Genomic DNA, 22324 nt, shown 5'->3' with positions numbered 1-22324 from the left:
CCATGGTGGTTGCTGGGGGTAGGGAGTGGGAGGAAGAGATGAGATGTGGGAGCATTTCTAGCACTTGGCATTATCCTAGGTGATGCTGCAGGGACAGTTACCAGACCTTGTATGTCCTCCCATGGCCCACTGGGTGGACTGTGGGAGAGTGTGGGCTATGATGTGGACCATTGACCATGAGGTGGAGCAGTGCTCAGAGATGTATTCACCAAATGCAATGAATGTCTCATGATGATGGAGGAGATTGTTGTTATGGGGGGAGGAGTGGGGTGAGGGGGTGGCAGGTAAATGGGGTCCTCATTTTTTTTAATGTAATATTAAAAAAATAAATAAAGACAAAAAAAGATTTCCCCACCCTAGGCTAGATATGAAAATGTCATAAATATATTTAGAAAACAGATCAAATAGGTTTTCCAGGACTTTCATCCGCCTACTTGCTGGCATGTATGCATTTTATGTAATTCAACTTTCCTTTCTTGATACAGCATACATATAAAGATGTTGGAAGGGGAATTTATAACTCATGGTGTAGACTTTGTGATATTCATAGGCAGAAGTCTGTTAAACTTCCTCTATTGCTATCTAGGTAGAAAATTAATTGCTCTTTCAGTAAGCACATTACGGAATTCTCATGGAAATGCTTTTTTCCATAGTGAAGTAATAAAACAACAGTGCACATAAAAGAATCATATAATAAACTCTGGTATAAATATGGGCACAAATGTAGAGAGCTGGAATATAAGTAATCAGAGTGAAGATTCAGATCAGACAGCCCTGTGAACATCAGAAGAAGGGGCAAAGCCACTGTACAATATTATAACATCAGCCTTGGTGTTGACAGAGCTAACTTAAAGCTTGGGGAAGAGTGATATTGGAATTTTATTCAAGCAGATTGACTACAGAGCTCCAACCACTCAGCCCAGGGTAAGTAGTGATTCCAGAAGCCAATCTGCTCAAGATCAGATTGGAAGACCAAGTAAAGAGATTCCCAGCTCAGCTTAAGTTTTGACATTGGTAAAAAAGGAAAAAAAAAAAAAGCAACACATTCAACACACACACTTAAAGTTCCATAAATAGTCAACGGGTAATATACATAGTGTCATAGATTAACAAGTAATGAAATATGTGGATATCCTCTGCAAAAAAAAAAATGCACTTTGCAATTTAAACCTTTACCCAGTGTCCATATTATTTTCAGAAGAGATATTCAGACATGTAACCAAATAAATAAAATACAGTGTTAGAGATTTTTAAAAAAAGAAGAAAAGACCTTGCACTCCTGTCTTGTGCAAAGCTGAGACTCTGGAGCCCCCTGGTGGTCATCCTCCACTACTGCATGACCTTCCAAACCTGGGACCAGGAGATTCTGCCTTCGAGGGGACTCTGAGAAGGTGGTCTCTGTGGGCAACTTAGCATCAGCGAGATTTACAAATGGACATGGATGTGAGTATGTGTATGTGTGCATGTATACATGTGTGTACCAACTTACTTACATATATTTCCTAACTCTGTCCACTAAGAAGCAACAACACACACACAGTGTGAAGGTGATTAAAGTGTTTTTTACTGTTCTTGTAAAGGTTCCCTAATTTTGAGGTTATCTCAAAATACACCACTTGTGATTTTGTGATTACATTTTTCCTGGTTAATAATTGTGAGGCAGTATTTTTTTTTAACTCAGTAGCATTGAGACTAAAAGAGGAACCAACCTGGGAAAGAGTAAAGTGTCCACAGACAGGAGGTGGCATCTCTACCTTCCCTGTGACAAGGGCTGGAAGGGACTGCTTTGGCCATGAAACCTGGGTTCCCGATCCATGAAACCTGGTGTATAAGCACAGGGCAGTTGTTTAAGCCCCAAATTTGGGACGATTTTTACCCAGCCCAAGAGAACTGATGTATGTATCAGGACCTCAGCTCAAGCATATCCATGGATGATATAATAGGACATCATTTTCTTAGATGTGAATTTATTATGAGCATAATATCAGCATCATTTTCAATATTTAAAGCTATTACTTATATTTATATTCTAAAATTGTTGGTAAAATGCTCACCTCAAATGTGGTCCTTGTGTACACTGATCCAAAAGAACAAGTCTGCAGTTGAACAAAGCTTGAGAAGCTGATCCATGGTGTCTTCCATGGAAGATGACAATAATGAATATGAATCCTGGTCACATAATGGGCTGGTTCTCCCCTACACCTGATCCAGCATTGAGAGAATCTCCACATGTATGTCTGAGCCCATAAACTCACCAGGCTACTCGCTGATGGCAAGAAAATTGTAACTCTTCTTCAATTCCAAATCCGTGGTGATCTCCATGATCATGAGGAGGAACCTAGACCAGGAATAGGCACACCTGCATTAGTGTACTCTCCCACATGACACAAAGAATACACATTTCACTGTGATGAGCCCAGCATTTCCAGAGATTTTTAGGCACTGACCTCAAGATCCTTCTGGCCACAGCCCATTAATATTCTGGTCACTGCTTTCCCTCTGAGTATGAAACAGGGTTGGAATCTATATGTGACTGGGGTTGGGGCACAGACTGGGATAGCGATTGGGGTTCCACTTAGGACCAGGATCAGAGTCTCCCTGAGGTGAAATTGGGGATGAGCCATGAGACATAGCTTGGTGCAATTCTGAAAAAAGTTTGGGGTTCAGTCCCAGACTTGTGTTGGGACTAACTCTGATATCTCCTTAAGGTTCAGTATCATCTGTGAAAGACTGTTCTGGGACTATTTTCATGCAAAGTCCACCCTGGCTCAGATCTGTGGGTTCTGATTCCATCCATAGCACCTCTGAGTTTTAGAGACACCAATCACATGTAATGCCTTTTTGGTGATGAGGTTCTGGTGACCTTGTGTGGTTCTCAGTACCATCACACACGTGACCAACTGGAGTCGTTTCTCCCATTCAGGATCTCTTGGTGATTCCACACAAAGATATGTGGTATACAGAAGAAAATGTTCAGAGAACAAGGCAGCCATAACTGGGACAAAGTCATGGGTCTGCTTGCGTTCAGATGGAACCCAAGTCAGTGTCCAGAATTGAAACCTCTTCCTCACCCTCGAACAGTGGTGGATTTGGGAACCATTGAGCAACCACAATGGACACATCGCACATGTGTGGAAACACAGTGGAGGGAATGAATTATGAAACGTTACCTCTTCCATGTTCTTGTCAGTGCATGTCAAGTATGAGTCATGCAGCTGTGCCAGATAAATGACTGAGAGCTAAAGCTGTGGTTCCATGGCTGAACTCTGGGCATAATGCCTAGAAATTAGGGCCAAAGTAAACCCTGTTTGGATGGTAAGGGGTTCAGCTTCACCAAGAATTCTCTCAGGGCCATTTCTCAGGGCATGGGGAAACAAATCTCTCCACAACCCCCAATGTTATCCATATGTCCTTCTGAAATGTTGAGATGCTCTGGACCTAAGCTCCAATGTGGAAAAGCCCAGGAAACCCAAGATTCTGGACTCTTTGTGGGCAGAGTCTGAAGATGTGATCCATTAGCCTGCCCAAGTAAAGCACCAGAGCAGAGGAAAACCAGGATATAGGGGAAGGTTCTGGGGCAGCAGATTTGTCCTGTTCCTGGTAACCACAGGCCTCCCAGTCCATGAGATGGTAACAGGTAAGGTTGGCTGGGAAAGACCATGCCTGGACTGGGGCAGAGTAGGTGGAGCATTCTTGTCTGCAAAGGTCAAATACAGCCGCTGGTTCAGAACCCAGGCCTGTCAGTTAGTCACCTAATGCGCCTTGGCCTACATTGGAGAGTAAGTCTTGCCTAATGTATGCCATCCCAGAATTCAAAAGGCTGATAAGATGACACAGAGGACCCTGTTGCCTCAACTGGTAAAGGCTGGGGTCAGGCATATTTGGGGTTATGATTAGGCTCTGACTACAGTGCTGTTCAGGTCTCAGTTGTGGTCAGGGTCATACTGACAGTCCACCTGTGCTTGACTCTGTCTCTCACAGACCACCCTTACACACAAATACTGGCTGAGGCAGAGCTCAGTGTCCGGAGCCCCCTGGTGGCCATTTTCCTCTTCTGCATGCTCTTTTAAACCAAGGTCCAGGAGACTCTGCCTCATTGGGTCTCCAGGAAGGTGAGCTGTGTGGTCTTCTCAGCATCAGGAAATGTACAAATGGACATCGATGTGAATGTGTGTGTAGATGCACACGTGAGTGTACTTTTTATTTACATCCATTTCCAAACTCTATTCTACAAAAGAGCCAAGAAACAACAATATGTGCAAATGCACACACTGAAGGTGATTAGAGTTTTTTGTTTTGTTCTTGTGAAGTTATTAAAATTTTGAGACTACCTTGAAATACACAACATGTGCTACCATTTATCATTGCTATTTGTTGGTAACCAACATATTTTAGTGTCCAGGTGACAAGAATTCCCAGAGATTTCTCTGATCACAATGGGAGGCTGCTCACTACAGATTCAGCTGATGCAGGGCCTTGTGAAGAGGGCCTGGAGCCATCCTGTGGTGGGATTTCCTACCCTGTCTCTGACTAATGGAGCTCCATCTGAGACAGAGTTGGAGGTGATTCTGGGCCAGGGCTGGGGCTCAGAGTTGGATATTTGGCCAGATCCAGTATGTCAAATCCCACCCAGGCTAATTTAGCACCCTGGGCCAGGCTGAGGCTCTCATGCCCCCATGTGCTTCTCAGCTCCACCCTTGCAGTGACCAACACAAACAACACAAAATAATTCATCTTCTTCCAATACACAAATGGAGAGATAAAGAATAAACATTTTCATTAAAATAAGGAGAATTTTGGAGGGAAACATGGACCATGGGTCCTCTACAGTTCAGTAAATCTACAGGTCATCCTCAATTCATTTTCAGTCTGAGTATCATTCTTAACATGGCGATTTCTTCTTCTTGGTACCTTATAGGAACCCACCCTTTCCACATGCTTGCCCAATGTCCATTTTCTTGGTTCCACCCTCATTAATCATCTGGATGTCAACCAAGCTCCAGACCACACCCTCCAAGAGTGTTCAGGTGATTGCCATACCTTACCCAAACTTTTGGTTAGAGTCTTAACAGCCCTAGTACAGTGATGTGAAAACAACATTCCCCCTAAACTTTGACAAATAGGCTTAACCCATTAAGAGCAGTGAGTTGACCACTGGCCTTCCCTAGCCTTTGGCATTCAGGCTCAGCCCTCTCAGAAGAACAAGTTGGCCACCTGGGCTTCCCTAATCTTCAGGGGGCAGATCCACCCCTCCCAGACCTGTGGGGTACTGACCTTAACTGCCCTAATCTTTGGGAAATATCTTCCACCCTCTCTGTACCCTGCAGCAGCAAAACTCTCCCAGAACATTGGGCAGGACCATCCACCCTCTTCAATTGCTGGTGAAAACTCCCCCTCTCTGTACATGTGGGTGGGCTTCCTCTCTCAGCCAAGGTGATGTCTTGATTCCAGATCTCAGCTGCCTCGGTTTTTTTCTTGAAGTTATTTCCCCTTCAGTCTCTCCTTTCCATGTCCCTTTTATTCCTTGCTGACAGTTTTGTTCATACAAAGCACTGTAGGTCTTTTCTTCCAAGCCTCTCACAATTCCCCCCAAAAATACCCTTTATCCATTTATAAAACAGTTCCAGCATTTCAGTAATTGCAAAAGCACTTCCCCACTACTTGGTACCAAATTCTGTAGTAGACATCAAAGGGGTCCTGATGCAAAATACCAGAAATTATTTGGATTTGTAAAGGGTATTAATTTGGGTTAGGAGATTATAGATACCAGGCCATGAGGCATAAGTTACTTCCCTCACCAAAGTCTATATTCACATGTGAAAGCAAGAAGGCTGCCAACATCTGCAAGGGTTCAGGCTTCCTGGTTTCCTCTTTCTAGGGATTGTTTCACTTTTCTCTGAGTTTACTTCCCTGGGCTCCAACTTAAGGCTTCAGCATCAAACTCTAACATCAAAAATGCTCACATCAAAAGCTCCAAGTCTGTCCTTTGCCATGCCTTTTAGGACTCAATACCCTAATCATGTAGCCCAATCAAAGCCCTAATCATACCCCAATCATGCCCAGTAATAGAACAGATCACAAACATAATCCAATATCTATTTTTGGAAATCATAACTATATCAAACTGCTACAGTCATGTTTATCAGATACAGAATTCCTTTACCACTGACATAAACCTCTAGAACCAAGGACTTCCACATATACTTCAAGAATGTTTGGATGCTCTGGACGTGGGCAGGTATCTTATACCAGGAAACCCAGGAAATCCAGGATTCTAGAGGTTTTTGTGGCACACGATGAAGACCCTGGCCCTTGAGCACTTGAAAGGAACACACAGAGACAGCACAAGGCCAAGAAGATGGAAGGGAAAATCCTGACACCGTAAGAGTTCAAGGATGGTGTCAGACACAGATGGGTTCAATATCAGGCTCAGCCTACAGCGCTGGTCAGGGATCAGTAGTGGTCAGGGTCACACTGGTAAGTCCTACTTTCCTGGCCACAATCCCTCCTGACAAAAGACCCGACAGTCCTGTCTTGGGCAAAGCTGAGACTCTGGAGCCCCCTGGTGGCCATCCTCCACTACTGCATGACCTCCCAAACCCTGGACCAGGAGGCCCTGCCTTAGAGGAGACTCTGAGAAGGTGAGTTCTGTGGGCAACTCGGCATCAGCGAGACTTACAAATGGGCATGGATGTGAGTATGTGTACGTGTGTGTATTTATATACGTGTGTACCTATTTACATACATTTGTCTCCTAATTCTGCCCACTAAGAAGCAACAACACACACAGTGTAAAGATGATTAAAGTGTTTTGTACTGTTCTTGCAAAGGTTCCCTATTTTTGAGGTTATCTCAAAATACACCACATGTAATCACGTTTGTCTTGGTTAATTGTTGTGAGCCAATATTTTTTTTTAAACTCAGTAGCATTAAGACTAAAAAGGAACTAACCTGGGAAAGATTAAAGTATCTTTAGACACAAGTTACCATCTCTCCCTTCCCTATGACATGGGCTGGCTGGGACTGATTTTGACACCTGTCTGGGTTCCTGATCCATGAAACCTGACATATAAGCACAAGGGCAGTTGTTCAAGCCCCAAATTTGGGACTATTTTTACCTAGCCCTAGAGAACTGATGTATCAGGACCTCAGCTCAAGCATATCCATGGGTCATAAAACAGGACATCCTTTTCTTAGATGTGAAGCTATTATGAGAATAATGTGCTCATAATATGCAATATTTAAAGCTATTACTTATTATTCATATTCTAAAATTGTTGGTAAAATGCTCAAATGTGGTCCTTGTGCACACTGATCCACAAGAACAAGTCTGCAGTTGAACAAAGTTTGAGAAGTTGCTCCACAGTGTCTTCCATGGAAGATGGCAAACATGAATGTGAACCCTGGTCAAACACAACCACTTACACAGAACCCAGGCCTTCCTGTTAGTCCCTTGAGTTTATTGGCCCTCAGAAGAAAGTGAAACCTACCAGGTGTACGCTAGTCCAGAACTCAGAAGTCTGAGAAGATGACAGGGAGGACCCTGTTGTCACAACTGGTCAAGGCTGGGGTCAGAAACAGACGGGGTTAAGTATAAGCTCAGACTACAGTGCTGTTCAGGGCTCAGTTATGGTCAGGGTCATGCTGACAGTTCCACCTGTCCAGACACAGCCCTTCACAAACCAATCCCCTCCACACAAATACAGGCCTGGGCAGAGCTGAGGCTCTAGAACTACCTGGTGGCCATGTTCCACAATTGAATGTTCTGCTAAGCCCAGGTCCAGGAGACTGCCTCACTGGGACTCCGGGAAGGTAAGTTCTGTGGGCTTCTCAGCATCAGAGAAATTTACAAATGGGTATGGATGTGAGTGCTTTTCTTCATGCATACATTTGTGTACTTTTTTATTTTATTTTTATAGTAACTTTAGATTACATAAATGTTACATAAAAATAAAATAGAAGTCATTATCATATGCCCTACTTCTTCCTCCTCCCACACTTTCCCACATTAACAACATCCCTCATCAGTGAGTTTCATTTGTTCCAATGATGAATACATATTGAACCATTGCCACTAACCACGGACTGTGGTTTACATTATAGCTTACACTGTCCAGGACAATTTTGTAGGTTATGGCAAAATTTATTCTGGCCTGTATCCATCATTGCAATTTCATGCAGGACAATTCCAAAGTCCCAAAAATTCCCCCACATTATACACATTCTTCCCTCTCCCTGCATTCAGAGCTGCTGGTGTCAACTTCTTTTCTATCAATAATGAATGTTCTTCCATTGCTTGAATAATAATGTCTTTAATAGAATAATAATAAATCTACTTTAGTCCATTGCTCATTCCCCAATCTTGAGGATTTTGGGATGGTGATGCCCATTCTGTTTCTAACTGAGAGGGGGCTTAGATCTCATTGGGCAGATAGATGGAACTATCTTGCTTGCAGTAGCAGACACTCTTTGTTTCTTGGGATGGGCGCTGTCCATCATCATCTCCTTGTTAGTTGCCCTAGGTGAGTCGGTGAACCAGAAAGTAGCTCTCACAACTCTGCTGAGGTTCAGGGCTCAACAGGCACATGAATGGACCAAATGTTTAAATCTCTGGGACAAATATTTACATATGTGTCCTTTTTACATACTAATATTCCCTAACTCTGTTCACCAAGAGGGTCAAGAAGTAATATAAACAAACATACACTGGTGGAAGATTACTAGAGAATACTAGTAATCTTTTACTTTTGGTTTGTTTGTTTTTGTTTGTTTTGCTTTTTGCTGTTCTTCTGAAGTTACTGTAATTTTGAGAGCTGAGCTCAGAGGACAAGGACGCCTGAACACTTGCAGGTATCAGCAGCCTTCTTGCTCCAACACGTGAAAATAGACTTTGGTGAGGAAAGTAACTTATGCTTTATGGCCTGGTGTCTGGAAGCTCCTTCCCCAAATAAATACCCTTTATAAAAACTGCAGTCACCCCTTGGGCTGAAGTGTGGTTTGCTGGCCTGGCGGGGGAGCAGCCGCGGCAGGCCAAGCCGCTGCCCCCATAATAGGGTGGCTGGTCGGACTCACCGCCACCCCTGAAGGGAGCTTGGCATGGGCGCAGAGTGCCCTTGGGTCTCCCCTTCTCGGCAGCCATGCTTCCGCGGCCGCCCCTCCTCCTGGATGGCGCCACACAATGCCTTGTGGGGCGGCACCCTTCTTCTTCTTTCTCCCTGCGCAGGCGCAGGGCGGAAAATTCCAGTCTGCCCTTTTCCCTCCCCACGACAGCAGGAACAGCCAGGCGTGGGCGGGAAACTCAAGTCTGCCCTCCACCCCAGCAACAGCAGCCACCAATCCCTAAACCCTGCCCCTTCCCCCAGCAACAGCGACAGCCAATCCCTAACCACCACCCCTCCCCTGTCCAGTACCGCCCACTGACCTTTCGCCGGCAACCAATCAGAACAGGGCGTGGCTTCGACCAATCAGCCTTCCCCAGCCCCTATAAAACTGTTGCCTCTCCCTCAATAAAGTGGACTTGCGTGTTTACCTTGTCTCCGTGGTAGTTCTTCTGCCGTGCGCCCTCCAGTCCTGAGAGCCCCCAACAAGGGCCTGGCCTCCCTTGTCCCCAGTTCGTCGCCTGCTTCTCCGGGCAACCCCTTCGTCGCTGGCTTCGCCGGGCGACCCCGTCAGCCAAACCGTGCAACCCCTGTGAGACCGACCCCTCGTCTGCTGCCGGACCAACCCCTCGTCCCAAGCGGGACCGATCCCTCATCCCAAGTGGGACCGACCCCTCGTCCAGAGCTGGACCAACCCTTCGTCCGCAGCCAGACCCCACCTCTACCGACCGAGCAAGCCGCCGCAAAAAACCAACCAATTTCTGGTATTTTGTATCAGCATCCCTTTGGTTGACTAATAGAGGGATTATTCAGCCTCTCCATTTAAATTCCCTTTATGGATCATGTTTTTCAGATATATCATTCCTTTGCCAATGCTGTAAGCCTCCATCCCCACCCACACTTCCTTCTGGAACATCAGAATCCTCTGGACCTGGGCAGGACTCTAATGCCAAGAACACCAGGAAACCCAGGATTCTAGAGGCTTTCCAAGGCAGCAGCTAAAGATTATGATCCTCAAGCACATCCAAGGAATCTCAAAAGACCAAGATGAAAGGGCATATCCTGGTGCTACAACTGGTCAAGGATGGGGTCAGACACAGATGGGGTCAACATCAGGTTCAGCCTACAGTGCTGATTATGGCTCAGTTGTTGTCAGGGTTACACTGGCAAGTCCACATTTGCTGGACCCAGTGGCTCACAAACCAGCCCCTTCCCACAAAGATCTAACCATTCTGTCTTGGGCAGAGCTGTGACTCTGGAGCCCGCTGGGGGTTATGCTTCACTATTGCATGCTCTTCCAAACCCAGAACCAGGACACTCTGCCTTCATCAGGACTCCAGAAAAGTGAGCTCTGTGGGCTTCTCAGCATCAGAGAAATTTACAAATGGTCATGGATGTGAGTATGTGTATGTGTGTGTGTGGCAGTTTGATATTATGAATTTCAAAAGGAATATATTGATTCTGTTTATAAACTGGTCTGTTCCTCTAGACATGCTACTCTTTAATTGTATTCGATTCAGCTGAGATGTCTTTGATTAAATTATGATAAGATTAGGGCTTTGATTTGACCATGTGATTTGAATATGACTCAGCATTGAGTCCCAGCCTCCTTGGACTGATAAAACAAACTCTCTCATGGAAGTAGGTATGGACAGGAGAAAATACACAGAGGATCCTATGTGTGTGGAAGAGAGATGAGCCTAAGAGTTTACAGCTGACCTTGTGATGAGAACAGAGCAACTGGGCCTAGAAAGAAATGAGTCCCAGGAAGAGAGACAAGCCTCTGTCAGCCTACAGCTGAGACTGGAAGAAGCTGGGGTCATGGAGCCTTAAGAGGGAAGAGGAAGGCTGAATTCACACAGACACTGTCTGCCATCTTGTGTCAATACATGGTAAAGACTTTGGGTGAGAAAGTACATCTTATGGTACCATGAGTTGGACTTTTTAGGGCCTTGTAACTATAAGCTTCTATCCCAAATAAATACACTTTGTAAGAGCCAACAGAGTTCTGGTACTTTGCATCAGCACCCCTTTGGCCGACTAATACAGTGGGTATGCATGTATATGAGTAATTATTTATATACATATATTTCCTAGCTGTCCACCAAGAAGCAACAACACATACAGGATTAAAGTGATTAAAGTGTTTGTACTGTTCTTGCAAAGATTCTTTAATTTTAAGATTAACTCAAAATACACAACATGGATTCACATTTATCATGGCTAATTGTTGTGGGCCCACTTTTTTTAAACTTAATAGCGCTGAGTCTAAGGAAGGGCTCCCCCTGGTGAAGATAGATAAGTGTCTCCAGAGGAGGGTGGCATCTTTCCCTTCCCTGAAACATGGCTGGCTGGTACTGTTTAGCCAGTTCCCTGAGTTCCAAACCCATGAAACCTAACATATAAACACAGGGCAGTTGTTTCAGTCACAAGTTTATGAAATTTCTTTACCCAGCCCCCAAGAACTGATGTATGTCTCAAAACCTCAGCTGAAGCATATCCATGGATGTTGTAATAGGCCATCCTTTTTTTCCCTTTATTTATTTATTTTTTATTGTTACATTAAAAAAAATATGAGGTTCCCATGTACCTCCATCCCCCCTCACTCTACTCCTCCCACATCAACAACCTCTTTCATCATTGTGACACATTCATTGCATTTGGTGAATACATTTTGGAGCACTGCTGCACCACATGGATAATAGTTTACATTGTAGTTTACACTCTCCCCCAGTCCATTCAGTGGGTTATGTCAGGATATATAATGTTCAGCATCTGTCCCTGCAATATCATTTAGGACAATTCCAAGTCCCAAAAATGCCCCCACATCACATCTCTTCTTTCCTCTCCCTGCCCTCAGCAGCTACTGTGGTCACTTTCTCCACACCAATGCTGCAATTTCTTCCATTACTAGTCACAAGAGTCCCATAGTAGAATATCAGTAAGTCCACTCTAATCCATATTTTATTCCTCCATCATGTGCACCCTGGGATGGCGATGTCCACTCCACCTCTTTATCAAAAGGACGCTTACTTCCCCCCAGCGTGGGACATGACACCCGGGGATGAGCCTCCCTGGCAACAAGGGACCACTATCAACTACCAACTGATGATGCAACTGGAAAATGACCTTATACGGAAGGTTCAATGTGGATCAGCAGAATATCCATGTCTACATAAAATACCATGACTTTAAAATGCTGTTTGACCTAAAGTAAGGGGGAAATGGAAAGGAGAAATGAGTTTATATGGCTACGAGTTTCTAAAAAAGAGTCTGGAGGCTGGCAGAAGGATTGCCCTCATGCACAACTGAGCAGAGTCAGAGAGACAGATAAAGCAGATACAACCCCCAGATATTGGTTCCTTTGAGGGCTAAAGAGACCCATGGGCGTTATGGTCATGGCCGATGGGGTTAACTACCAGGGCAGATGGCCCCTCTTTGGAAATGGTGTTTATGTGTGATGAATCTGGACTCAGATGGGATCTCCCTTCATAAGACTTTCATGCTAATGTGCTGGAGGTGCAGTTAATGTTGGGGTTTAAGATATATTTAGGGGATTTGAATCTCTGGACTGACAATGTGATAGCCAGGTCCTGAGCCTCAACAGACTCTAGCACCTACAATCTGATCTATTGGACTTACCACACTCAGCTAAGATGGAGTTGAAGAAGGACAACCACCGCACCATTGAGCCTAGAGTGATTACAACTGAAAATGGGAGGATTGCATCCAGCATCCATGTGGAATCTGAGCCTCCTCTTGACATAGAGGTGCAATGGACACAACCAATCCAATGTCCACATAGAAGAGGTGGCATTGGATTGGGAAAAGTGGACATGGTGGCTGATGGGTATGGGGAAAGGCAGGAAGAGATGAGAGGTGGAGGCGTCTTTGGGACATGGAGCTGCCCTGGATGGTGCTTCAGAGGTAATCACCGGGCATTGTAAATCCTCACAGGGCCCACTGGATGGAATGAAGGAGAGTATGGGCCATGATGTGAACCATTGTCTAGGAGGTGCAGAGGTGCCCAAAGATGTACTTACCAAATCCAATGGATGTGTCATGATGATGGGAACGAGTGTTGTTGGGGGGGGGAAAGGGGGGGGTGGGGTTGAATGGGACCTCACATATATATTTTCAATGTAATATTATTACAAAGTCAATAAAAAAAAAAGAAAAGGAAAAAATAAAAAAATAAAAATAAAAAAAGGACGCTTAGATTCCACATGGATAATGGATGCAGTTCTCCTGCTTGAAGTTATAGGCACTCTTGGTTCCCTGGTGTGGTGGTTGACCATCTTCACATCCCTGTTAGCCCACCTGGGTAAGTCCAATGAACCAGAGGGAAGAGTTGCAACTCATCTGAAGCTCAGGGCCCAGTTGGCACATGGGCAGTCCATAAATTCAAGTCTCCTGAGTATACACCAGCCCTAGCACCAACCACAGCTTCAGTAAAAGTGATAAGAGAGGTATGTGTAGAAAGGTCACATCTGAGTCCAACTCCATCACACTCAGAAACACAAATTCCAAAGTAGGACCAATTGACATGAAAATGAATTCAAGAGCCATCTGCCATGACCATAGAACCTGTAGGTCTCCATAGCCCTCAGGAGAACCAGTACTTGGGGTTGTATCTACTTTGGCTGTCTCTGAGGTCCAGCTGAGGCAAGCACAAGCGCGACTCTTCTGATGGCCTCCCAACTCTTTTTTGAAACTCTTACCCATATAAACTCATTTGTCCTTTCCATTTCCCCCTTTTATTCAAGGTCAAAAAGCAGTTTTTAACACATGATCCTACATGGAGGCTAAGGTAACAGGCCATCCTTTTCTTAGATGTGAAGCTATTGTGAGTGTCATAGCATCATTTTCAATATTTAAAGCTATTAGTTATTCATATTCTAAAACTGTTGATAAAATGTTCACCTCAAATGTGATCCTCATGCACACCCATTCCCAAGAGGTGGTCTGCATTTGAACAAAGTTTGAAAAGATGTTCCCCTAACGCTTTCAAACATGAATGTGAATCCTGGTCACATAAGGAGCTGGTTTGCCCCTACCTGGTCCAGCAATAGCAGAACCTTCATGTGTATGTCTGAGCCCACCCATCCACCTAAGCCTCCCTCCCATATCAGGAAAACCATAACTCTTCCCCAATCTGAACTCCATGGTGATCTCAATCGAATTTGTATCCCCATGAGGAGTAGCCAAGAATAGGTATATGTGCAATGGGGTCCCCTTGCCCCATGTCCCAAATCACCCACATTTCAGTATGAGGAGCCAAGCATTTCCATAGATTTGTAGATACTGACCTCAGGGTCTTGCTGGCCAGGCCCCACAGGTGTTCTGGTCACTGTTTTTCCTTCTGGATCTGGAATAGGTTAGGATCAGTACATGGCTGGTATTGGGTATCTGACAGGGACAGTGATTGGGGTTCTTTAGAGCCGGGTCAGGGTCTGCCTGAAGTCAGGCTGGGGCTGAACCAGAAGATGGAGTTAGGCCCCACTCTGCAACAAGGTTGGGGTTCAACCTGGGACCTGTGTTTGGACTCACTCTCATGCCTCCTTGGGCCTTAGTATGGTCTAATCAAGCGTAATCTGAGGTTGCCTTCATGCAAAATCCACCCTGACCCAGATCCAGGGCCATAATTCCATCAATTGCACCTCTGAGCTTCAGAGACAGCAATAACATTCCCTGTCCTGTTAAATGAGTCTCTGGCTCCCCCATGTGGTCCTCAACAACATCCCCACACATGGCCAGTGGTAGGTCTTTCTCACTCCAGTGTTCCTGGCTCATTCCACACACAGCTATGTGGTACCCAAAAGAATAAGGGCAGAAGATAGGTCAGGCACCACTGGGACAATGTCCAGGCTCTTCCAGGGCTCAGACAGAACACAGGGCATTATGTTCATAATTGAGTCCACCTCCTCAGTCCATGTCCTCTAAAAGAGGTGGCTTCAGGGACCATTGAGCAACCACAAAGGATAGATCACACACATGTGTAAATACAATGGAGGGAATGCATTTTAAGATGTCACCTCTCCCATTTCCTTGTCAGTTCAAGTCAAGTGTGTGTCATTCAGGTGTGCCAGGTAAATGACTGAGAACCAATGCTGTGACTCCATGGCCAAACCCTGGGGATAATGCCTATGAATGGGAGCAACTCTGTTTGGATGAAGTGTGGTTTGCCCTCCCAAGAAAGCTCTCAGGGACATGTCTCAGGGCATGGGGAAAAAACATGCCCCCACACCCTCACTGCTACCAACAAGTCCTTCTGGAACATAGGATCCTCTGGACTTAGGCTCCAATGCCAAGAAGCCCAGGAATCCAAGATTCTGGAGTCTTTGTGGACAGAATCTGAAGATATGGTCAAGAAATACACCCAAGAAAAGCATGCAAGCGAATGACAACCAGAACAAAAGCTAAGGTTTTGTGGCAGCAGATTTGTCACCATATCCTTCCAAACCTGTGAGAAGCTGACAGGGTGGGCTGGGAGGAACAAAGCCTGGACTGGGGCAGGGTGGGTGGAGTGTTCTGGTCTGTAAAGGTCAAACACAACTGCTGGCCCAGAACCTAAGCCTTCCTGCCAGTCCCCTGGAGCTCACAGAAAAATAATACCTGTCACGTGTATGACAACTTGGCATTCAAAATGCTGAGAAGATGATAGGGAGGACCCTAATATCACAACTGGTCAAGCCTGGGATCAGACTCAGGTCGGGTTATGGTTAGGCTCAGCCTACGGTGCTGTTCAGGGCTCAGTTGTAGTCAGGGTCATGCTGACAGGTCCACCTGTACTGGATGTAACCTCACAGGCCAGTGCCTCCCCACAAATACTGGCCTGGGCATAGCTGAGTTTCTGGAGCCCTCTGGTGGCCGTGTTTCACTACTGCATGTTCTTCTAAGCCCAGGTCCAGGAGACTGACACATTAAGACTCTGGGAATGTTAACTAAGTGAGCTTCTCAGCGTCAGAGAAATTTACAAAGGGCCATGGATTAAAGTGTGTTTCTTTATGCATAAATGCGTGTACACTTTACATACATATATTTCCTTACTCTATTCACCAGGAGGGCCAAGAAGCAAAAATACACAATAACACACATGCAGGATGAAGATGAGTAGTTTTCTGTAGTCTTCTTGTGAAGTTACTGTAATTTTGAGAGTATGTCAAAATGTGCAACATGAATTCCCATGTACCCCATCCCCTCTTATATGTTCCCCTATTAGTCACATCTTACATAAATATAGTACATTTGCTAAAATTGATGAACAAATATTGAAGCTACTAACCATGGTCAATGGTTTGTATGTATTATTTAATATAATTTACATCTATGCTCAAAACCACCCATGATATTCCCATTATTTTTATCAAAACTACACAGAAAAGTTCCAAATGAGAAGTGAAATCCTGTATTTAACCCTAGTCTCCATCCCCCAAAGTATTGATATAGGCTAGGATATAACTTCAAAACATGGTGCTCAGTAATAAAAGCCAAATATTATGATTAATGAAAAAAATATGCAACATGTGCTGCCATGTATCAGGTTGATTATTGTAAGTCAATGAATTTTATTGTCCAGGATCTGAGAATTTTCAGAGATGGCTAGAGATTGACCTCAAGGGAGGCCATTCACCACAGACACAGCTGACTTATGTCTGTCAGTGAGTGCTCAGGAGCATGCATGCATGTGGCTGGTTTGCCACCATGTCTGTGACTATATATGGTTCTGTCTAGAACCTGGGTTGGGGCTGATTCAGGGCCAGGGATGGAGCTCAGTCATGGTCAAGTTGGAGCTCAACATAAAGCAAACTTGCCTCAAGTTGACCTTAGTACAAGGTCCACCCTGGCCCATATCCGTATTGCAAAATCCACTCTCCCCACCTGGCTAACTCACTGCCCCCAGAGAGAGCTGATGCTCTGGTGCCCCCCTGTGGTTGTCAGCACCATCCTCACTCTTGGTCAACTGGATGCTTTCCCAGACCCAGGGTCACTGGTCTCCTTCAGGAAACCAAAGGCAGGGGGCAGAAGCCTGGAACCACCTCCTTTACTGGAAGTGTGTTTGGGGTCCTTAAGGCAACCACAAATGACAGATCATATGCATGTGTAAGCACATTGGAAGCAGTGGCTGAGATGTACCCTGTCCTGAGTCCTGGTAAATATGTGTTGTTTGTGCTATGCCATTGTGTCATGAGAACAAATGATGTAAGCTCCATGAACATTCCCTGTGGAGCCACACCAACTGGTAGGGAATTTCTGGAGCAACATATTTACACTGTCCCTGATGGCCATGCCCCTCCCAGCCATCAAGAAGTGGGGGGAGCCAGGAGGAACCAAGCTTAGGGCCAGGACAGGGTGAGTGGAGTATGCTTATCAGGTGTATCAAATGCCACATCCTCTGCCCATCTGGCACAGCTCTTGTTCCAGACCCCAGACTGTTTTGCTGTTCCCCTGGGGCTTCTTGCCTGCAGAAGAGAGTAAAATCTGCCAGGTGTCTGCCAGTTGGGAACTCAAATTGCCCTGTGGATGAAGGGAAGATCCTCATCCCACAGTTGGTCAAGGCATTGGTCAGAAACAGATGCGGGCAGAGTTAGGCTCAACCTACAGTGCTGGTCAGAGCTCAGTCTAGGTCAGGATCATATAGGAAGTTCTCCCTGTGCAATTTCCTGCCACTCCCCATGAAGACAGGTCAGTTCTGACCTGGACAGAGCTGAGGCTCTGGAGACCCCTGATGGGCATGCTGGTCTATTGCATGTTTTTCCAAACCAAGGACCAGGAGACTCTGCCCTCAAGGAATTCCCAGTGGGTAACTTCTGTTGACACCTCAGCACTAGGGAAATTGATAAATGGGCATGGATGTGAGTGTGTGTACATACTTATTTACAAACATATATTTCCTACCTGTCCATCGAGAAGGCCAAAACAATACATATGCACACACAGAAGATGAAATTAACTAGAGGTTTTTGTATTGTTCTTTCAAAGTTTCTGAAATTTTGAGATCATCTCAAAATACACAACATTTACATTTATCATGGCTGGATGTGTGAGACAACTTTTTTAACTTAATAGCATTGAGACCAAGAAAAGAAACCCACCTGGAAAGGGTTAAAATGTTCTCAGGAAGGAGGTAGCATTTTTCCTTTCCTGGGATACAGGTTGGCTGGGACTGCTTTGGTCAGCTGCCTTGATCCTGGATCCATGAGGCTTTAACCATAATCATAGAAAAATTGTTTCAGCCACTAGCTTTGGACTATTTGTTATGCAACCCTAAAGAACTCAGTTCAAGCATATCTATAGATAATTTGAAAAATCCTCCTTTACTTAGATCTGAAGGTATTAGAAGTGTCATATCAGTACCATTTTCAATCTTTAAAGTTATTAGTTATTTTTTTCTAAAACTAAGCAAACTTTCACCTCAATTGTGACCCTTATGGACACTCATCACCAAAAGGTGGTCTGCAAATGCACAAAACTTGAAAAAGAGCTCCATGGTTTTCCGTGGATCCTGGTAACCAGGAGTATATATCCTCTTAACATAAGGACCTGATCCTCCCCATCCCTGGCCCAGCACTGACAGAAACTCCATTTGGAGATGTAAGTAGATTCAATTTCATAGGCTTCTGTGTCATGGCAGGGCAAAGGATGCCCTCCACCAAGTATATTTTCCGTTGGACATGGGGAGGAGCCAAGACCTGGAATACGTACAGCTGCAGTGGGATGCCCTCACTCCATGACCCAAATCACCAACATTCCAGCATGCAGAACCCCAGCATTTCCAGAAATTTCTAGATTCTAACCTCAAGGGAGCCATTCATAACCACAGATGCAGATGAGTTAGAGCCTGATGACCAGGGCCTGAGGGCTTCCTGATTGCTGGTTTTCCCACTGGGTCTGAAATATTGTCGGTGTTTGTGTTTCCTTGGTTGCTCAAGCAAATACACAATATGTTAGTTTAAACAAGGGTGATTTATTAGCTCACAGATTTGAGATTAAGATAAAATCCAAAACAATGTATATTCAAGGTGATACTTTCTTCCCAAAGACTGTTTTTCTGGGGCTGGATGCCAGTGATCTTTGGTTCTTGGCTCCTCTGTCACATAGCAATGCATATGGTGGCCTTTTTTGGCTCTCCCTTCTCTTCTGGGTTCTGTTGACCTTCAGCTTGCTTCCCTTATCTTTCTCTTTTTCTGTCTTAAATTCTTTCTGCTTATAAAGGACTCCAAGTAATATGATTAAGACCCATCGTGATTGAGTTTAGGGCATATTTTAACTGAAGAAACCTCATCACCAGGTAAAACTTACAATGGCTTTACACTCATAGGAGTGGGTTAAGTTTAAGAACACGTTTTTTCTTTGGTACATAGCTCTAAACCACTGCCATCCATCAATCTTCTGGACTCAAATATATATATATGCAAAATATGATCATTCCATCACAACATCCCAAATGCCTTAATTCTTTTCAGAAAAAAATACTAAGTACAAAGTCTCATCAAACTCAATTATGGATATGGTCTCTTTGAGGACACAGTTACCTTGTCTATTGCCCTGTGAAACCTTGAGAATAAGTTATCTGCTTCCAATATGCAATGGAAGGACAGTCATAGGACAGACATTCCCATTCCAATAGGAAGAAATTGAAAGGAAAACAAGAGTCACAGGCCCCAAGCAATTATGAAATGCACCTGGTGATACCCCTTTAGATTTCTAAATCAGAGACACCTATGGATAAATGGTTTGTCCTCCAAGCCTTATGGAGCAGCAGTTCCACACCTTCCAAGTGCTTGCACAATGACCATGATGTCCATGAACACTGAAGTAAAGACTTCATCCACTCTGAGCATCAAGATGGTGGACAGGTTTTCTGCAAACCCCAGAGCATAGAACCCACCCAGCCTGAGCATTACTGTGGTGGCATTCTTCCTGAACACTAGGGTGCAAGGCCCATCCATTCCACATGAGGAGTGGAGCAAACTTTCCACACACATAGGTAGGTTTCCTTTGTTGGCCAGAGGAGATAGCTTCAGTCCAGACTTCAGCTTCCATAGTTCTGCTCTTGAAGTCATTCTTCCTTCAATTCATCTCTTCTCTGTCCTTTTCATCCATGCTGACAGTGGTTCTGCTCATACAAATTTCGCAAAAATCTTGTTGACTTTTCATGCAGTTCACAGGGGTCCAATCCATCAGATAACAGAACTTTTCACACATCATTCCTGCATAACTGCATTTCCAATCCTGATTACTGAATATAGCAGACTGAATTCATGTTCAGTTAAACTCTCACACGAAGCCCAATTTTCTGGGGACTCACTGCCTGGAAGCTCAGGGAGGTCCCTGACAGAGTTGCTTCTGGCTCTCCTCTCAGAACACCCTAAATGGATAGGCTCAGAATTTTCCAAACCATAGATTACTGGACTCTTTGTGCCTAAGAGTTCAGTTTTCAGCCTATCCCTTTCCTCTCATATTTTACTATAAACTTCAAGGAGAAACAAGACTGCACTTTTCACATTAAGCTTAGAAATCTCATCAGCTAAATATACACATTCACCCCATTCAAGTTATTCCTTCCATCCAACATCAGAACTTAATTCTGTCAAGTTGTCTGACACTTTAAAGGAAGGATTGCCTTTTCCCAATTTGCAGTAATACAGTCAGCAATTCCTTTTTTTATATTTATTTTTATTTACTTCTCTTTCCTCTCCCACCCTTGTCTGCTCTCTGTGTCCATTCACTGTGTCTTCTTCTTTGTCCACTTGCATTCTTGTCAGCAGCACAAGGAATCTGTGTCTCTTTTTGTCGTGTCATCTTGCTGTGTCAGTTTTCCATATGTGCAGCACCACTCCTGAGCAGTCTGTGTTTTTTGTTTTTTGTTTTTGCATGGGGTGGCTCTCCTTTAGGGGCACACTCCTTGGACTGGGGCTCCCCTACACAGGGAACACCGCTGAGTGGCATGGCACTCCTTGCATGCATCAGCACTGCACATGGGCCAGCTCACCACATCAGTCAGAAAGCCCTGGGTTTGAACCCTGGACCTCCTATGTGGTAGGCAGATGCTCTATCAGTTGAGCCAAATCTGCTTCCCATTCAGCATTTCCTTTTAAGTCTTCATTGGAAGTGCTTTTAGCATCCATATTTCTACGAACAGTCTCTTCAAACAATCTTTTTTCTATCAAGCGCCTCACAACTCTTCCAGCAGTGCTTACCCATTACCCAACTACAAAGCTGTTCACACATTTTTTTTTTCATATTTGCAATAGTAACACCCCTCTCTCTTGGCATTGGTATCAAAATCAGTTTTTTAGTTTCCTAGGATGCTTAAGAAAACACCTTGCAAAGGATTGGCTTAAACAATGGAGATTTATTGGTTCATGATTTTGAGGATAGGCTAAAGTCCAAATCAAAGTGACATCAAGGTGATGTTCTCTTTCCAAAGACTGGCATTCTGGGGCTGGCTGCCAGTGATCCTTGGTTCTGGGCTCCTTTGTCATATGACAATTCACATAGTGGTCTCTACTGGCCTCTCCTATTCTTCCAGGTTCCATTGACCTTCATCATGTTATATCCCATGTCTTTCTCTTTCTCTGCATGAAATACATTCTGCTTGTAAGGGCCTCCAGTAATAGGATTATGACCCATCCTAGTTGAGTTGGGCCACAACTTAATGAAGTGAAGTAATCTCATCAAAAGGTCCTACTTACAATGGACTCATACCCACAGAAATGGAATAAGGTTAAGAACGTGTTTTTCTAGAACCTAATTGCAAACCACCACAGTAAGGCTCGTTTTGAGACTAGGATTGAGGGTCAGGCAGAAGCAGATATCAGGGTTAAATTTAGAACCTAGGTAAGGGTCTTCTTGAGGCTAGGGCTGAGTCAGGAGATGGAGTTGGGTTTCACTCTGACACAATGTTGGAGTTCAGTTCAGGACCTATGTTGGAACTCACTCTGAATCTGTCTCAGTGTTCAGTATGGCTAGGGCAAGGCTAGCCTGAAGTTGCCTCCTTTGAGGGCCCACCCTTGCCCAGATATGTGGGCCCCCAAGTCCATCCACAGCACCTTGGAGCTTCAGAGTCAAGAAATTCACTTCCCTGTTAGATAAGGCTCTGGTGCTCCCATGTGGTCCTCAGCATTATACACACACATGGCCAACAGAAGGCCCTTCCCACCCATGGTCCCTGGCTCAGCCCACACACAGATTTATGGGCTCCAGAAGGACAAGGGCAGACA

General features: G+C 44.7%; 1 protein-coding gene across 1 annotated transcript in view; it reads right to left on the bottom strand.

Moving 5' to 3' along the window:
• Nucleotides 1-290: 290 nt before the first annotated feature.
• Nucleotides 291-22324, bottom strand: part of LOC101418574 (zinc finger protein 596-like) — a 265118-nt gene continuing 243084 nt past the window's right edge. The window contains exons 8-10 of the transcript XR_009181912.2: nt 18194-18302; nt 14408-14466; nt 291-2338 (exon numbers count right to left, since the gene is read on the bottom strand). The gene's annotated coding sequence lies outside the window, so the exon portion shown is untranslated. The remainder of the gene's footprint in view (nt 2339-14407; nt 14467-18193; nt 18303-22324) is intronic.

This window comes from Dasypus novemcinctus, chromosome 19, assembly GCF_030445035.2.
Source record: "Dasypus novemcinctus isolate mDasNov1 chromosome 19, mDasNov1.1.hap2, whole genome shotgun sequence".
Taxonomy (NCBI): domain Eukaryota; kingdom Metazoa; phylum Chordata; class Mammalia; order Cingulata; family Dasypodidae; genus Dasypus; species Dasypus novemcinctus.
The sequence above is the reverse complement of the archived record's forward strand: the minus strand, read 5'-3'. Positions and strand labels throughout refer to the sequence as shown.